This window comes from Aethalodelphis obliquidens, unplaced genomic scaffold (genome assembly GCF_003676395.1).
Source record: "Aethalodelphis obliquidens isolate GAN/ISIS:26980383/991018 unplaced genomic scaffold, ASM367639v1 scaffold1, whole genome shotgun sequence".
NCBI lineage: Eukaryota > Metazoa > Chordata > Mammalia > Artiodactyla > Delphinidae > Aethalodelphis > Aethalodelphis obliquidens.
Window position 1 is genome coordinate 73,331,533 of NW_020837945.1, and position 19,366 is coordinate 73,350,898.

Here is a 19,366-nt window from a genome sequence, read left to right on the forward strand (position 1 = left end):
AAAACAGTTTAGGCAAAAGGTGATAGAAAGATGTAGGCTTGAACTGGTGACCAGTTAAGGTGGAATAAGAAATGAAAGAACGGGATATATTTTGAAGGGGTAGCAGCCAGGCCTTGCCAAGGAAAAGGGCTGCAGGCAGGCTGGTATGAATAAAAGAGGGGGATTACAGCTTTCTCCTGTGTTTTCAGCTCGAGCAATTTGATGCATGCCTTTATTAAGATAGAGAAGGCTTAGAGAGAAGCAGCCCCCCCCCCTTTTTTTTTTTAAAGGGGAGAAGAAATCGTGTCTTGTTGAAAACAAATGTGAGATTTTTTTAAAAAAAAAAACAACCAAGTAGAAGTTTCAAACATACTGTCAGAGTTCAGGGGAGAGATTGGTTATGGGCTATCCATCTGAGAGTCAGATTTGTGGTTTCAGGATGGTTAAGTGAGGCCATATTGTACCCGCCTCCTTATCCTCTTGAAAATCACCTCCAAAACAATATAAAACAAAAACCTAAAATAAAACTCCAAGTCTGATGAAGTGAGGAGAAGTCTGTAACTTCAAACCACAATATATGAAGATGGGAAGTAGACAGAGGGACGAGAAATGATTTAGCAGAGAGGAGAAAGCCCAAATCTAAGCACCTGATGTCAGGGGGTACCAGCAGGAAGGAATCTGGTCCACCTTGCAGAACCCCTGTGAAGCACAGGAGTAGGGGGCACTAGATGAGAAAGATGGGGGTGACGCCAGGGAAATGGGGGCTGAAAACAGGGAGAGGATTTTGAAAATCCATGTGAGGAAAAGTAGTCCTTGCCCAGATACTCACCAATGAGTACCCTTTCCCCAATCTGGCAGGAAACTGGAACTTTGGTTTCTGAATAATGAACCAGGGAGGCCTGAGAGTGGGAGGGCAGTGACGAAGTCCTAAGTACAACAGACTAAACAAGAATTTGTAACCTGACAGATGAGCCTGCCCCAGCCTCTTCCCTAGAAGCTAGGCATCTATCCTTGGGCAGGCAGGAGGAGGAGGAGCTTTCTATTCTCTAGAGAAACTGAAGTGCCCAGTACCCACAGCTACTGACTTTGGGACCCCAAGTGAAAATACCATGGACCTGCTCACCCCACAAGGCAGCTCGCCAGTCTCCTACATCCCACCAGTGCCTTAGTTTCCCATAACATTTGGACACAAAGGCACAGTCAAGTTCCATCAAATATTTGAGGAAAACCTCCAACAGAACACAGATCAAGACAATCAAAAAAAGGCACCCAGAAGAAGTAGATAATACCCAGAGATAAAGAAAATGTCAAAATAAATGATAATATCCTAAGAAGAGACGGTATTAAATTCATGAGACACAAATAGAAGCTATTAAAAAAAGGAACAGCCAGAGATCATAACATATTCTTGGAAATTAGAAATGATACTAAATAAAAATTTAATAATAGGGTTGAATGATAAATTTGGGAAAGATCACCGGAAAACGGGGTGGAGGACAAAGGTGGAAAGCAGTAAAGTTTTTTTTAATTAGAAGGTCTATGCAGATGACATGATACTATATATCGAAAACCCTAAAGACTCCACACAAAAACTATTAGAAGTAATAAATGAATTCAGTAATGTAACAGGATACAAGATTAATATACAGAAAACTGTTGCATTTCTTTACACTAGCCATGAAATATCAGAAAGTAAGAAAACAATCTCATTTAAAATTGCATCAAAAAATAAAATACCTAGGAATAAACTTAACCAAGGCAGTGAAAGACCTATACAGTGAGAACTATAAAATATTTAGGAAATTGAAATTGAAGATGATTCACAGAAATGGAAAGATACCCCATGCTGTTGGATTGGAAGAATTAATATTGTTAAAATGGCCAAGCTACCCAGAGCAATCTACAGATTTAATGTGATTCCTATCAAATTACCTATGACAATTTTAACAGAACTAGAACCAATAATCCTAATATAGAACCAGAAGACCCAGAATTGCCAAAGTAATCCTGAGAAAAAAGAACAAAACTAGAGGCATAAGACTCCCAGACTTCAAACAACACTACAAGGCTACAGTTATCAAAACAACATGATATTGGCAAAAAACAGACATATTGACCAATGCAAGAGAACAGAGAGCCCAGAAATAAACCCACACACCTACAGTCAATTAATCCTAGACAAAGGAGGCAGTATACAATGGAAAAAAGAGTCTCTTCAACAAGTAGTATTGGGATAGTTGGACAGCTGCATGTATATCAATGAAGTTAGAACACACCGTCACATCATACACAAAAATAAACTCAAAATGGTTTAAAGACTTAAATATAAGACATGACACCATGAAACTCCTAGAAGAAAAACTCAGGCAAAACATTCTCTGACATAAATTGTACCAATGTTTTCTTAGGTCAGTCTCCCAAGGCAATAGAAACAAAAGCAAAAATAAACAAATGGGACCTAATCAAATTTACAAGCTTCTGTACAGCAAAGGAAACCATAAATAAAATCAAAAGACAACCTACAGACTGGGAGAAAATATTTACAAATGTTGTGACTGACAAGGGCTTAGTTTCCAAAATATAAAAACATGTATGTTAACCTCATACAACTCAACAACAACAAAAAACAAACAACCTGATTAAAAAATGGGCAGAAGACCTAAATAGACATTTCTTCAAAGAAGACATACAGATGACCAACAGGCACAGGAAAAGATGCTCAACACTGCTATTTATTAGAGAAATGCTGATGCTGAGTTAGCATCTCCCCACAACTAGGGCACCTACCAGATGCTGGTGGGGAACCTCAACACCCAAAGGGATGGGAGGAACCACAGAGTGACCAGGTAGGATGTGGGGGGAAGCAAGGGGGGAGGAGAAGTGGAGGTCAGATGGGTCCAGTGCCCCTGAGGGGTGGCCGTGGGAGGGGAGGGGTTCCCGTGCCTGGAGGGACCCTCGGAGGTTTGGAGGATGGGGGAGGGGTGGGGGGTGGGAACACGGCTGGCCTTTCCCCTGCTCACTGAGGCCCCGGGAAGCCTGCTGGGGTCCTGGGCCAGGTCCTCCACCCTCAGGGGCCCCCTCCTGCCACATGGGTCCTAGGGGTGTGGGAGGGAGATGGGGTAAGAAGAGTAGAGATGAATGGGGAGGGAACCTTGGGGATCAGAGGATCAGGGAGGGAATGCAGCTTGCATTTCCCCTGCCCACTCGGGCCCCGGGGAGCCTGCTGGTGTTCTGGACATGGTCCTCTGCCTTCTGTGGCCCCCTCTGCCATGTGGGTCCTAGGGGCGTGGCAGGGGAGTAAGAAGAGCAGAGGTGAACGGGGAGCCTGCTGAGGTCCCGGGCCTGATCATTCACACTCCAAGTCCAGAGGCACTCCGGAGGCCCTCTGGCCATGCTGAGCCTAAGCCCAGCCCACCCGCCCCCCCCTACCCCGCAAGACCTTTTCTGGCACCTGGGTCCTAAGCCTAGGTCCCACCCCTGCCTAAGCCCCACCCCCACCTAAGCCCTGCCCCCCACAGCCAAGGCCTTTTCTGGCTTTTTTTTTCCTTCTGTTCTTTTGCTAAAGTGGTTCTGTTTACCTTCTGGTTGTTGTTTATTTATATTTTATTTTTTCTAACATATCTGTTAGTTTTCTAATCTTATTTTATTTTTTACTCTTTGTTATCGTTCTGCCCTTTTTTTTATTGCCACCCTGCACAGCTTGAAGGATCTTGGTTCACGGGCTGGGGGCTGGGCCTGAGCTCCTGTGGTGGGAACACCAAGTCTGAACCACTGGACTTACAGAGAACCTCAAACCCCAGGAAATATCAATCAGAGTGAGGTCTCCCAGAGGTCCTCATCTTGGCACCAAGACCCAGCTCTACCCAATAGCCTACAAACTCCAGTGCTGAAAGCCTCAGGCCAAACAACCAGTAAGACAGCAACACAGTCCCACCCATCAAAAAAAAAAGACGGCTGGCAAAAAAATATGTTACAGATGAAAGAGCAAAGTAAAAACCAATAATGAATGGCAAATTCATTATTGAAATGGGAAATTCACTACCTCTCTAAGCCTTGCTTTCCTATTCACAATAGCCAATGAAGAGGAAATAGGCAATCTACATGAAAAAGAATTCAGAGTAATGATAATAAAGATGATCCAAAATCTTGGAAATAGAATGGAGGCACAGATCGAGAAAATACAAGAAATGTTTAACAAAGACCTAGAAGAACTAAAGAACAAACAAACAGAGATGAACAACACAATAACTGAAATGAAAAATACACTAGAAGGAATCAACAGGAGAATAACTGAGGCAGAAGAATGAATAAGTGAGCTGGAAGATAGAATGGTGGAAATAACTGCCGAGGAGCAGAATAAAGTAAAAAGAATGAAAAGAATTGAAGACAGTCTCAGAGACCTCTGGGACAACACTAAACATACCAACATTCAAATTATAGAGGTCCCAGAAGAAGAATAGAAAAAGAAAGGGTCTGAGAAAATATTTGAAGAGATTATAGTCAAAAACGTCCCTAACATGGGGAAGGAAATAGCCACCCAAGTCCAGGAAGTGCAGAGAGTCCCATACAGGATAAACCCAAGGAGAAACACAAGAAACATATTAATCAAACTAACAAACATTAAATTCAAGGAAAAAATATTAAAAGCAGCAAGGGAAAAGCAAAAGAATAACATACAAGGGAATTCCCATAAGGTTATCAGCTGATTTTTCAACAGAAACTCTGCAGGCCAGAAGGGAGTGGCAGGATATATTCAAAGTGATGAAAGAGAAGAACCTGCAACCAAGATTACTCTACCCAACAAAGATCTCATTCAGATTTGATGGAGAAATCAAATGCTTTACAGACAAGAAAAAGCTAAGAGAATTCAGCATCCCCAAACCAGCTTTACAACAAATGCTAAAGGAACTTCTCTAGGTGGGAAACACAGAGAAGAAAAAGACCCACAAAAACAAACCTAAAATAATTAACAAAACGGTAATAGGAACATACATATCAATAATTACCTTAAATATAAATGGATTAAATGCCCCAACCAAAAGACTCAGACTGGCTGAATGGATACAAAAACAAGACCCATATATATGCTGTCTACAAGAGACCACTTCAGTGCTAGGGACACATACAGACTGAAAGTGAGAGGATGGAAAAAGATATTCCATGCAAACGGAAATCAAAAGAAAGCTGGAGTAGCAATACTCATATCAGATAAAATAGATGTTAAAATAAAGACTGTTGTGAGAGATAAGGAAGGACACTACATAATGATCAAGGGATCAATCTGAGAAGATATAACAATTATAATATTTATGCACCCAACATAGGAGCACCTCAATACATAAGGCAAATACCAACAACCATAAAAGGAGAAATCGACAGCAACACAGTAATAGTGGGGTACTTTAACACCCCACTTACATGAATGGACAGATCCAAACAAAATAAATAAGGAAACACAAGCTTTAAATGACACAACAGACCAGATAGATTTGATTGACATTTATAGGACATTCCACCCACAAGTGGAAGAATACACTTTCTTCTCAAGTGCACACAGAACATTGTGCAGGATAGATCACATCTTGGGTCACAAATAAAGCCTCAGAAAATTTAAGAAAATTGAAATCATATCAAGCACCTTTTCTGACCACAATGCTATGAGATTAGAAATCAATTACAGGAAAAAAAAAATAGTAAAAAACACAAATACATGGAGGCTAAATAGTGTGCTACTAAATAACCAAGAGATCACTGGAGAAATCCAAGAGGAAATTTTAAAAAATACATAGAAACAAATGACAGTGGAGACACAATGACCCAAAACGTGCAAAAGCAGTCCTAGGAGGGAAATTTATAGCAATTCAATCTCACCTTAATAAACAAGAAAAATCTCAAATAAACAATCTAACCTTACACCTAAAGCAACTAGAGAAAGAAGAACAAAGAAAACCCAAAGTCAGTAGTAGGAAAGAAAGCATAAAGATCAAAGCAGAAATAAATGAAATAGAAATGAAGAAGATGATAGCAAAGATCAATAAAACTAAAAGCTGGTTCATTGAGATGTTAAACAAATTTGATAAACCTTTAGCCAGACTCATCAAGAAAAAAAGGGAGGGGACTTAACTCAATAAAATTAGATATGAAAAAGGAGAAATTACAACTGACACTGCAGAAATACAAAGGATTATAAGAGACTACTACAAGGAACTAATTGCCAATAAAATGAAGAAATGGACAAATTCTTGGAAAGGTACAATTTTCCAAGACTGAACCAAGAAGAACTGGAAAATATAAACAGACCTATCACAGGTAATGAAATTGAAACTGTAATTAAAAGTCTTCCAACAAACAAAAGTCCAGGACCAGATGGCTTCACAGGTGAATTCTATCAAACATTTAGAGAAGAGCTAACACCCATCCTTCTCAAAATCTTCCACAAAATTGCAGAGGGAGGAACACTCCCAAATTTGTTCTACGAGGCCACCATCACTATTATACCAAAACCAGACAAAGATATCACAAAAAAAGAAACTTACAGACCAATATCACTGATGAATATAGACGCAAAGATCCTCAACAAAATACTAGCAAACAGAATCCAACAACACATTAAAAGGATCATACACCATGATCAAGTGGGATTTGTTCCAGGAATGCAAGGATTCTTCAATATATGCAAATCAATCAATGTGATACACCATATTAACAAATTAAGGAATAAAAACCGTATGATCATCTCAATAGATGCAGAAAAAGCTTTTTACAAAATTCAACACCCATTTGTGATAAAAACTCTCCAGAAAGTGGGCATAGAGGGAACCTACCTCAATGTAATAAAGGCCATATATGACAAACCCACAGCAAACATCATTCTCAATGGTGAAGAATTGAAAGCATTTCCACTAAGATCAGGAACAAAAGAAGGATGTCCACTATCACCACTCTTACTCAACATAGTTATGGAAGTCCTAGCCTCAGCAATCAGAGAAGAAAAGGAAATAAAAAATACAAATTGGAAAAGAGGAAGTAAAACTGTCACTGTTTGCATATAACATGATTCTATACATAGAAAATCCTAAAGATGCCACCAGAAAACTACTAGAGCTAATCAATGAATTTGGTAAAGTTGCAGGATACAAAACTAATGCACAGAAATCTCTTGCATTCCTATACACTAACAACAAAAGATCAGAAAGAGAACTTAAGGAAACAATTCTGTTTACCATCACAACAAAAAGAATAAAATACCTAGGAATAAACCTACCTAAGGAGGCAAAACACCTGTATTCAGAAAACTATCAGACACTGATGAAAGAAATCAAAGATGACAAACAGATGGAGAGACATACCACATTTTTGGATTGAAGAATCAATATTGTGAAAATGAATATACTACCCAAAGCAGTTGGGTATTATACTACAGATTCAATGCAATCTCTATAAAATTACCAATGGCATTCTTTACAGAATTAGAAAAAAATATTTTACAATTTGTATGGAAACACAAAAGACTCTGAAAAGCCAAAGCAATCTTGAGAAAGAAAATTGGAGCTGGAGGAATCAGGCTCCCTGACTTCATATTATACTACAAGTCTACAATAATCAAGACAGTATGGTGCTGGCACAAAAACAGAAATATAGATCAATGGTACAGGATAGAAAGCCCAGAGATAAACCCACACACATATGGTCACCTAATTTATGACAAAGGAGGTAAGAACTTACAATGGAGAAAAGACAGCCTCTTCGATGAGTGGTGCTGGGAAAACTGGACAGCTACATGTAAAAGAATGAAATTAGAACACTCCCTAACACCATGCACAAAAATAAACTCAAAATGGATTAAAGACCTAAATGTAAGACTGGACACTATAAAACTATTAGAGGAAAACATAGGAAGAACACACTTTGACAAAAATCACAGCAAGATCTTTTTTGATCTACCTCCTAGAGTAATGAAAATAAAAACAAAAATAAAAAAATGGGACCTAATGAAACTTAAAAGCTTTTGCACAGCAAAGGAAAATATAAACAAGATGAAAAGACAACCCTCAGAATGAGAGAAAATAGCCTCCCCCTTCTCCTCCTGCTCTGGCTGGGCTGGTGAGCCAGAGTCTGCCTGAGTTGGCTGGAGCTGTTGCCATGACAAGCATTTTCTCAAGAAAGCTATGCTGTTGAAACCTTCTAAAGCTGGGGGTTAAAAGGAGGCACGAACTTCCTGGGGAACCATCCCTCTGAAGAGAGTAAGACCAGAGACAGCCACCCAGCTCCCCTGCACCCTTTCCTTCCAGAAAGCTGAGAGGTCCTTCCCTTTGGGAGGGCTGGAGGCGGAGACCCAGTCCACTCCCTGGTTGTGGCTGGAAAGGCAGAAGAGACCAGCCAGCATCTCCAGCATGGTTGCCACATTGGACTGGTGGGTGGTCACCCCCACCCTACTACTGTGCATGGACAGCCAGAGGGAGATTCCCACGTGGAGAAGCCTGGATCTTTGCTAGAAAGAGAGGCTCATGGTGCTGCAGCCAGGAGTCAGTGCTGTGCCTCTGAGGTGGGAGAGCCAACTTCAGGACACTGGTCCACAAGAGACCTCCCAGCTCCACATAATATCAAACGGCAAAAATCTCCTAGAGATCTCCATCTCAACACCAGCACCCAGCTTCACTCAACGACCAGCAAGCTACAGTGCTGAACATCCTATGCCAAACAACTAGCAAGACAGGAAAACAACCCCACCCATTAGCAGAGAGGCTGCCTAAAATTATAATAAGTCCACAGACACCCCAAAACACACCACCAGATGTGGACCTGCCCACGAGAAAGACAAGATTCAGCCTCATCCACCAGAACACAGGCACTAGTCCCCTCCACCAGGAAGCCTACAAAACCCACTGAACCAACCTTAGCCACTGGGGACACCAAAAACAACGGGAACCACGAACCTGCAGCCTGCAAAAAGGAGACCCCAAACACAGTAAGATAAGCAAAATGAAAAGACAGAAAAACACACAGCAGATGAAGGAGCAAGATAAAAACCCACCAGACCTAACAAATGAAGAGGAAATAGGCAGTCTACCTGAAAAAGAATTCAGAATAATGATAGTAAAGATGATCCAAAATCTTGGAAATAGAATAGAGAAAATGCAAGAAACATTTAACAAGGACCTAGAAGAACTAAAGATGAAACAAACAATGATGAACAATACAATAAATGAAATGAAAAATACTCTAGATGCGATCAATAGCAGAATAACTGAGGCAGAAGAATGGATAAGTGACCTGGAAGATAAAATAGTGGAAATAACTACTGCAGAGCAGAATAAAGAAAAAAGAATGAGAAGAACTGAGGACAGTCTCAGAGACCTCTGGGACAACATTAAACACACGAACATTAGAATTATAGGGGTTCCAGAAGAAGAAGAGAAAAAGAAAGGGACTGAGAAAATATTTGAAGAGATTATAGTTGAAAACTTACCTAATATGGGAAAGGAAATAGTTAATCAAGTCCAGGAAGCATAGAGAGTCCCATACAGGATAAATTCAAGGAGAAATATGCCATGACACATATTTATCAAACTGTCAAAAAAAATTTTTTTTTGTTTTTTTCAGGACTATCCATTTTGCTAATGTATTATGTTTTTTTTAACATCTTTATTGGAGTATAATTGCTTTACAATGGTATGTTAGTTTCAGCTTCACAACAAAATGAATCAGTTATATATATACATATGTTCCCATATCTCTTCCCACTTGCGTCTCCCTCCCTCCCACCTTCCCTACCCACCCCTCCACGCGGTCACAAAGCACCGAGCTGATCTCCCTGTGCTATGTGGCTGCTTCCCACTAGCTATCTACCTTACGTTTGGTACAAACTGTCAAAAATTAAATACAAAGAAAACATATTAAAAGAAGCAAGGGAAAAACAACAAATAACACACAAGGGAATCCCCACAAGGTTAACAGCTGATCTTTCAGCAGAAACTCTGCAAGCCAGAAGGGACTGGCAGGACATATTTAAAGTGATGAAGGAGAAAAATCTGCAACCAAGATTACTCTATCCAGAAAGGATCTCATTCAGATTTGATGGAGACATTAAAACCTTTACAGACAAGCAAAATCTGAGACAGTTCAGCACCATCAAACCAGCTCTACAACAACTGCTAAAGGAACTTCTCTAGGCAAGAAACACAAGAGAAGGAAAAGACCTACAATAATGAACCCAAAACAATTAAGAAAATGGGAATAGGAACATACATATCAATAATTACCTTAAGTGTAAATGGACTAAATGCTCCCACCAAAAGACACAGATTGGCTGAATGGATACAAATCAAGACCCATATATATGCTGTCTACAAGAGACCCACTTCATACCTAGAGACACATACAGACTGAAAGTAAGGGGATGGAAAAAGATATTTCATGCAAATGGAAACCAAAAAGAAGCTGGAGTAGCAATCCTCATATCACACAAAATAGACTTTAAAATAAAGACTATTAGAAGAGACAAAGAAGGACACTACATAATGATCAAGGGATCGATCCAAGAAGAAGATATAACAATTGTAAATATTGATGCACCCAACATAGGAGCACCTCAATACATAAGGCAAATACTAACAGCCATAAAAGGGGAAATCAACAATAACACATTCAAAGTAGGGGACTTTAACACCCCACTTTCACCAATGGACAGATCATCCAAAATGGAAATAAATAAGGAAACACAAGCTTTAAATGATACATTAAACAAGATGGACTTAATAGATATTTATAGGACATTCCATCCAAAAACAACAGAATACACATTTTTCTCAAGTGCTCATCGAACATTCTCCAGGATAGATCATATCTTGGGTCACAAATCAAGCCTTGGTAAATTTAAGAAAATTGAAATTTTATCAAGTATCTTTTCCGACCACAACGCCATGAGACTAGACATCAATTACAGTAAAAGATCTGTCAAAAATACAAACACATGGAGGTTAAACAATACACTACTTAATAACGAAGTGATCACTGAAGAATTCAAAGAGGAAATTAAAAAATACCTAGAAACAAATGACAATGGAGACACAACGACCCAAAATCTATGGGATGCAGCAAAAGCAGTTCCAAGAGGGAAGTTTATAGCAATACAATCCTACCTTAAGAAACAGGAAACATCTCGAATAAACAACCTAACCTTGCACCTAAGGCAATTAGAGAAAGAAGAACAAAAAAAAAAACCCAAAGTTAGCAGAAGGAAAGAAATCATAAAAATCAGATCAGAAATAAATGAAAAAGAAATGAAGGAAATGATAGCAAAGATCAATAAAACTAAAACCTGGTTCTTTGAGAAGATAAACAAAATGGATAAACCATTAGCCAAACTCATGAAGAAAAAAAGGGAGAAGACTCAAATCAATAGAATTAGAAATGAAAAAGGAGAAGTAACAACTGACACTGCAGAAAGACAAAAGATCATGAGAGATTACTACAAGCAACTCTATGCCAATAAAATGGACAACCTGGAAGAAATGGACAAATTCTTAGAAACGCACAACCAGCCAAGACTGAATCAGGAAGAAATAGAAAATATGAACAGACCAATCACAAGCACTGAAATTGAAACTGTGATTAAAAATCTTCCAACAAACAAAAGCCCAGGACCAGATGGCTTCACAGACGAATTCTATCAAACATTTAGAGAAGAGCTAACACCTATCCTTCTCAAACTCTTCCAAAATATAGCAGAGGGAGCAACACTCCCAAACTCATTCTACGAGCCCACCATCACCCTGATACCAAAACCAGACAGAGATGTCACAAAGAAAGAAAACTACAGGCCAATATCACTGATGAACATAGATGCAAAAATCCTCAACAAAATACTAGCAAACAGAATCCAACAGCACATTAAAAGGATCATACACCATGATCAAGTGGGGTTTATTCTAGGAATGCAAGGATTCTTCAATATACGCAAATCAATCAACGTGATACACCATATTAACAAACTGAAGGAGAAAAACCATATGATCATCTCAATAGATGCAGAAAAGCTTTTGACAAAATTCAACACCCATTTATAATAAAAACCCTGCAGAAAGTAGGTATAGAGGGAACTTTCCTCAACATAATAAAGGCCATATATGACAAATCCATGGCCAACATCGTCCTCAATGGTGAAAAACTGAAAGCATTTCCACTAAGATCAGGACAAGACAAGGTTGCCCACTCTCACCACTCTTATTCAACATAGTTTTGGAAGTTTTAGCCACAGCAATCAGAGAAGAAAAGGAATCCAAATGGTAAAAGAAGAAGTAAAGCTGTCACTGTTTGCAGATGACATGATAGTATACATAGAGAATCCTATAGATGCTACCAGAAAACTACTAGAGCTAATCAATGTATTTGGTAAAGTAGCAGGATACAAAATTAATGCACAGAAATCTCTGGCATTCCTATACACTAATGATGAAAAATCTGAAAGTGAAATCAAGAAAACACTCCCATTTACCATTGCAACAAAAAGAATAAAATATCTAGGAATAAACCTAACTAAGGAGACAAAAGACCTGTATGCAGAAAATTATAAGACACTGATGAAAGAAATTAAAGATGATACAAATAGATGGAGAGATATACCATGTTCTTGGATTGGAAGAATCAACATTGTGAAAATGACTCTACTACCCAAAGCAATCTACAGATTCAATGCAATCCCTATCAAACTACCACTGGCATTTTTCACAGAACTAGAACAAAAAATTTCACAATTTGTATGGAAACACAAAAGACCCCGAATAGCCAAAGCAATCTTGAGAACAAAAAACGGAGCTGGAGGAATCAGACTCCCTGGCTTCAGACTATACTACAAAACTACAGTAATCAAGACAGTATGGTACTGGCACAAAAACAGAAAGATAGATCAATGGAACAGGATAGAAAGTCCAAAGATAAACCCACACACATATGGTCACCTTATCTTTGATAAAGGAGGCAGGAATGTACAGTGGAGAAAGGATAGCCTCTTCAATAAGTGCTGCTGGGAAAACTGGACCGGTACATGTAAAAGTATGAAATTAGATCACTCCCTAACACCATACACCAAAATAAGCTCAAAATGGGTTAAAGACCTAAATGTACGGCCAGAAACTATCAAACTCTTAGAGGAAAACACAGGCAGGACACTCTATGACATAAATCACAGCAAGATCCTTTTTGACCCACCTCCTAGAGAAATGGATATAAAAACAAAAATAAACAAATGGGACCTAATGAAACTTAAAAGCTTTTGCACAGCAAAGGAAACCATAAACAAGATCAAAAGACAACCCTCAGAATGGGAGAAAATATTTGCAAATGAAGCAACTGACAAAGGATTAATCTCCAAAATTTATAAGCAGCTCATGCAGCTCAATAACAAAAAAACAAACAACCCAATCCAAAAATGGGCAGAAGACCTCAATAGACATTTCTCCAAAGAAGATATACAGACTGCCAACAAACACATGAAAGAATGCTCAACAACACTAATAATTAGAGAAATGCAAATCAAAACTACAATGAGATATCATCTCACACCAGTCAGAATGGCCATCATCAAAAAATCTAGAAACAATAAATGCTGGAGAGGGTGTGGAGAAAAGGGAACCCTCTTGCACTGTTGGTGGCAATGTAAATTGATACAGCCACTGTGGAGAACAGTATGGAGGTTCCTTAAAAAACTACAAATAGAACTACCATATGACCCAGCAATCCCACTACTGGGCATATACCCTGAGAAAACCGTAATTCAAAAAGAGTCATGTACCAAAATGTTCATTGCCCCTCTATTTACAATAGCCTGGAGATGGAAATAACCTACGTGTCTATCATAAGATGAATGGATAAAGAAGATGTGGCACATGTATACAATGGAATATTACTCAGCCATAAAAAGAAATGAAATTGAGCTATTTGTAATGAGGTGGATAGACCTAGAGTCTTTCATACAGAGTGAAGTCAGTCAGAAAGAGAGAGACAAATACTGTATGTTAACACATATATATGGAATTTAAGAAAAAAAAATGTCATGAAGAACCTAGGGGTAAGACAGGAATAAAGACGCAGACCTACTAGAGAATGGACTTGAGGATATGGGGAGGGGGAAGGGTAAGCTGTGCCAAAGCGAGAGAGAGGCATGGACATATATACACTACGAAACGTAAGGTAGATAACTAGTGCGAAGCAGCCACATAGCACAGGGAGATCAGCTCGGTGCTCTGTGATCGCCTGGAGGGGTGGGATAGGGAGGGTGGGAAGGAGGGAGACGCAAGAGGGAAGAGATTTGGGAATATATGTATATATATAACTGATTCATTTTGTTGTAAAGCAGAAACTAACACACCATTGTAAAGCAATTATACTCCAATAAAGTTGTTAAAAAAAAAGAATGAGAGAAAATATTCGCAAAGAAGCAACAAAGGATTAATCTGCAAAATATACAAACAGCTCATGGAGCTCAACATCATAAAAACAAACAACTGAATCCAAAAATGGGCAGAAGACCTAAACAGACATCTCTCCAAGGAGGATATACAGATGGTCCAGGGGCACATGAAAGGATGCTCAACATCATTAATTATTAGAGAAATGCAAATCAAAACCACAGTGAGGTACCACCTCACACCAGTCAGAATGGCCATCATTTAAAAATCTACAAATAACAAATGATGGAGAGGGTACAAAAAAGGGGAACCCTCCTACACTTTTTTTGGGAATGTAAATTGGTGCAGCCACTATGGAAAGCAATATGGAGGTTCCTCAAAAAACTAAAAATAGAGTTGTCATATGATCCAGCAGTCCTACCTCTGAGCATATGTCCAGACAAAACTATAACTCAAAAAGATACGTGTATCCCTATGTTCATAGCAGCACTATTCACAATAGCCAAGACATGGAAACAACCTGGATGTCCATCAACAGATGAATGGATAAAGATGTGGTACATATATACAATGGAATATTACTCAGCCATAAAAAAGAATGAAATAACACCATTTGCAACAACATGGATAGACCTAGATATTATCATACTAAATGAAGTAAGTCAGACAGAGAAAGAGAAATACCGTATGATATCACTTATATGTGGAATGTAGAATATGACATAAATGAACTTATTTATAAAACAGAAACAGACTCACAGACATAGCCAACAGACTTGTGGTTGCCAAGGGGGAGGAGGGATGGGAGTGGGATGGATTGGGAGTTTGGGGTTAGCAGATGCAAACTATTATATATAGAATGGATAAACAACAAGGTCCTGCTGTATAGCACAGGGAACTATATTCAATATCCTGTGATAAACCATAATGGAAAAAATATAAAAAAGTGTGTACATATGTATAACTGAATTACTTTACTGTACAGCAGAAACTAAGACAACATTGTAAATCAACTATACATCAATAAAAAAAATAAATTAGAATATAATTTCAGAAGGTCCAATAGGAACTCTAGAAAGAGAAATCAGAGAAAGTAATTGGGAGGACATTACCAGAGGAATAATATAAGACATGTAAGAAAACAGAAGAAATAACATAAGAAAAGTTCCCAGAACTGGAGGACATAATGCCCAATCCAAAGAATGCCAGAAGGACTATATCAGTGCAATCAACATGAACTCAGACTCAGCTAAATCAGACTGGTCTTCTCCTTCCAGTATAGATTTAAAACTTTTGGCTGTCATATCACTAGCGATTCCTTTTCAATGCCTGTCCCCAGTAGCGAACAACTTTCTCCCCTGTGCCCTAAATCTACTTTGTGCTGGGGCTGGCTCATATCAGCTTACAATAGCTGATAATTTGTCAGGAATTTTGCAATGTGGTTGTGTGATATTGTGATTTATAACAAGACTAGCACAGAGCTTCTAAATCCCTTAAGTGGCAGAGGGATGAAGGTATCTTTTGTTATGTTAATGAGTGACTTTTGGGATGTCCCTAGGTCACCTAAGGATGGAGGCTGGTTGCCAGAGGAAACAACCCTGTGACTGGGGTTGGAACTTTCAATGCCACCTGTCCCACCCTTTGACCCCTGGGGATGGGAGAGGGGCTGAAGGTTGGATCAGTCACCAATGGCCAATGATTTAATGAACCATGCCTATGCATGAAGCCTCCACAAAACCCCAAAAGGATGGAATTTGGAGAGTTTCCTGGTTGAACACATAGAGATTCAGGTAGAATGGCACACCTGGAGAGGACATGGGAGTCCCTCCCACATACCTCACCCTATGCATCTTGTCCATCTGTTGGTCCTAAGTTATATCTTTTTATATAACCTGGTAATCTAGTAAGTAAAATATTTCTCTGAATTCCCTGAACTGCTCTAGCAAATTAACTGAACCCAAGAATGGGGTCATGGGAACCTCTGATCTATGGCTGGTCAGTCTCAAGCACAGGTGACAGTCTAGACTTGTGACTGGTATCTGAAGTTGGGGAGGGGGCAGTTTTGTAGTGCTGAGCCCTTAACCTGGGGGATCTGATGCTGTCTCTGGGTAGATAGTGTCAGAATTGAGTTAAACTGTAGAATGGTCAGGTTGTGTCTTAAGAATTTCTGGTTGGTGTCAGGACAACTGTCCCCCACCCTCATGCACATACACCCATACATTGGAATTAGTGATCAGAACTACCTTTTAGGTTGTTAAATACAACCATCACTATACAAACTTTCAATTAAATTATCTTAATAGCAAAAATAACGGATACTCAAAACATCACTTCCTAATGATTTTACACCATTTTATAATTATCTATGCTCTTGAAGTTATCTGTATCTGTATGGTGGAAATACCATCTAAAATCAGGCTACTGGGGGCTTCCCTGGTGGCGCAGTGGTTGAGAGTCCGCCTGCCGATGCAGGGGACGCGGGTTCGTGCCCCAGTCCGGGAAGATCCCACATGCCGCCGAGCAGCTGGGCCCGTGAGCCATGGCCGCTGAGCCTGCGCATCTGGAGCCTGTGCTCCGCAACGGGAGAGGCCACAACAGTGAGAGGCCCGCGTACCGCAAAAAAAAATAATAAAAAAATAAAATCAGGCTACTGGGCATCTTTCTTGACTCTGCATTGATGACATCACATTGGTAGTTTGAATTCGACCACAGTGAGAATATTTACACTGCAGAAAGTGGCAAACAGCACAAACCAGGGCTTTTTCCCCCAGATTGCCAGCGGTTAAGCATATACCACTATATCACTACTTATACAATTCTTTGCATATTCCTCTTGGATATACAGTTGGATGAATGGGCCGATTGCTGGTTGGTTGGTTGGTTATGTGGCTGGTTGGCTACCTGGCAGTGCGATTGGAAGGCCCCTCCCTTTCTGACAGTCCCTGGAGCCTAAAGACCACATTCCCAGTGCATGAACAGCAGAGCAACATGAGGGCCTGACTCCAGCTGCCAAATGTCTGTTCTTAGCTAAAAGTATCATCAGTCGGCTCAGTCTTGCCTAAACACGGAGAAGTGGCAGCTTGCTTGGAGAAGTGGGATATCTCCACCCATATTGCTAGGAGAAGGAAAGCCTTCCATGCAGAGGGAAGAGGCTGCCTTTTAGTCTCTTCATGCCTGTAAGTGGCCTTGGTGTCAAGCTGTCCCCTGCCCGTTTCGCTGCCCACCACACACGCATCACTGGAGGCTGACAGCACCACGCCTCACTGACATACTCCTTATTTTCATGGAGCCTTGCTGGCAGCTAGGCATGTGAAGAGCTAGGTACACAGCTCAGATTATACAGAAATTGCTGGTAAACTCAGGCAGTCACTGGTGCAACAGAATATGTAGGGACCGGCGTAATCAGGAACTCCCTAATAATGACAGGTGTGAATGGCAGCGGGCTGTTGTGTGACCTGCTTCCACTGGAGAAACCAAGCACGGCACCCTTAACCCCCCAGTACCTGCCCCCGCCCCCACCCCATCTTGCTCAAGAATATCAGGAAACACCTCCTACCGTTTTCCGGGCTCCTGGAAATGGTGGAGGGCTGGGTTCTCATCCCAGCTCTGTTTCTCTGTGACCCTGAGTATGTTAATTCATCCCTCTGGGCCTCAATTTTCCATCTGTAAAGGAATGGAATGAGCTTAGATCAGCATCTCTCAGAACATGTTAATGGCTATTTAAAAAAAAAAAAAAATTTGTGGTCAGAAGTCAGAAGGTTTCTTGGACAAATGTTCGGGAAACCCTAGCCCCATACTAGATCCCTTTCTCAGAGATTTGCAGTGTTCTTGTGTACATATTAAAGGCTCTGAGAAGTCCTGCAGGAGAGAACTATGTCTATTTTTATTCTAAGATGTGTCAAATTTATTTCATCACAGAATCCTTTTTAAAGAAGTGCTGTTTTAGAGTATCTTCAAGGATGGGTAAGAACCTTTTGCAGATAGGGACCATTCAGTATGACCTGGCTGATTCCAGGGATAATTGTGGTCATTTCATGTTTATTTCCAAGTCACTGGCCACAGGGTAAAGTAAAACAGGATGGAAAAAACATTACGGGCCTCCTGTGTTCCAGGCGCTTTTTACATCTCTCATGTTATTTAAACCTAATGAAAAACTCTGAGAGGAGGGCATATTGCACCAATTTAACAGATGAGGAATATAAGGCTTACTGATATTAAATTACTGACTCAAAGCTTCACAGTCAGCAAGTGGCGGAGCTGAGATGTGGCCAGAGCATCTGATTCTGAGCCCCCTGCCCTTCCCTCCCCACCGTGCATCTCCCAGGAGGGTAGAGAGGCCTGGGATCCGCTTGTGTTCTTTCTCCCTTTCTGGGCATGAGCTGCAGCTGTTCCCATCGCCTTCTGGGCCTGGGCAAGCCCTCCCCACGCATGGAGCTCCTCCACTCAGCCCCCCAGGGCAGCTGCCCCTGCAGACCTGTTTGGGCCCTGGCCCCGTCTCTGTGCCACGGCTGCTCTGTGGCCTGGCTGCCACCCCACACCCCAGGCTCACCAAGTATTTGGTCTTCCTGGGTTTCTGCTTGGTGTCCAGCACCTCACCCGCCGCAGGAAGTCTCCCCTAGTTCTCCCGTTGCCCTCTCTGTGCCCCCTCCCCGTTCTCATTCCTGGTGCCCGTCATAGTCGGCCTTATATTAGAGACATACATGTGTTTGCTTCCCCTCACGACTGGTTTTTTTGTTTTTCTTTGTTTTTTTTTTTTGCGGTACGCGGGCCTCTCACTGCTGTGGCCCCTCCCGCCGCGGAGCACAGGCTCCGGACGCGCAGGCTCAGCGGCCACGGCCAACGGGCGCAGCCGCTCCGCGGCATGTGGGATCCTCCCGGACCGGGGCACGAACCCGCGTCCCCTGCATTGGCAGGCAGACTCCCAACCACTGCGCCACCAGGGAAGCCCCCCCCCCCCCCCCCCCCCCCCCCCCCCCCCC

General features: G+C 40.8%; 1 long non-coding RNA gene across 7 annotated transcripts in view; it reads right to left on the reverse strand.

Moving 5' to 3' along the window:
- LOC113621518 (uncharacterized) overlaps positions 1-19,366 on the reverse strand; it is a 77,673-nt gene that overhangs the window by 49,754 nt on the left and 8,553 nt on the right. For all 7 annotated transcript variants that reach the window (XR_003433208.1, XR_003433203.1, XR_003433207.1 and 4 more), the window contains exon 3: positions 17,944-18,050. This is a non-coding gene — a long non-coding RNA (uncharacterized LOC113621518). The remainder of the gene's footprint in view (positions 1-17,943; positions 18,051-19,366) is intronic.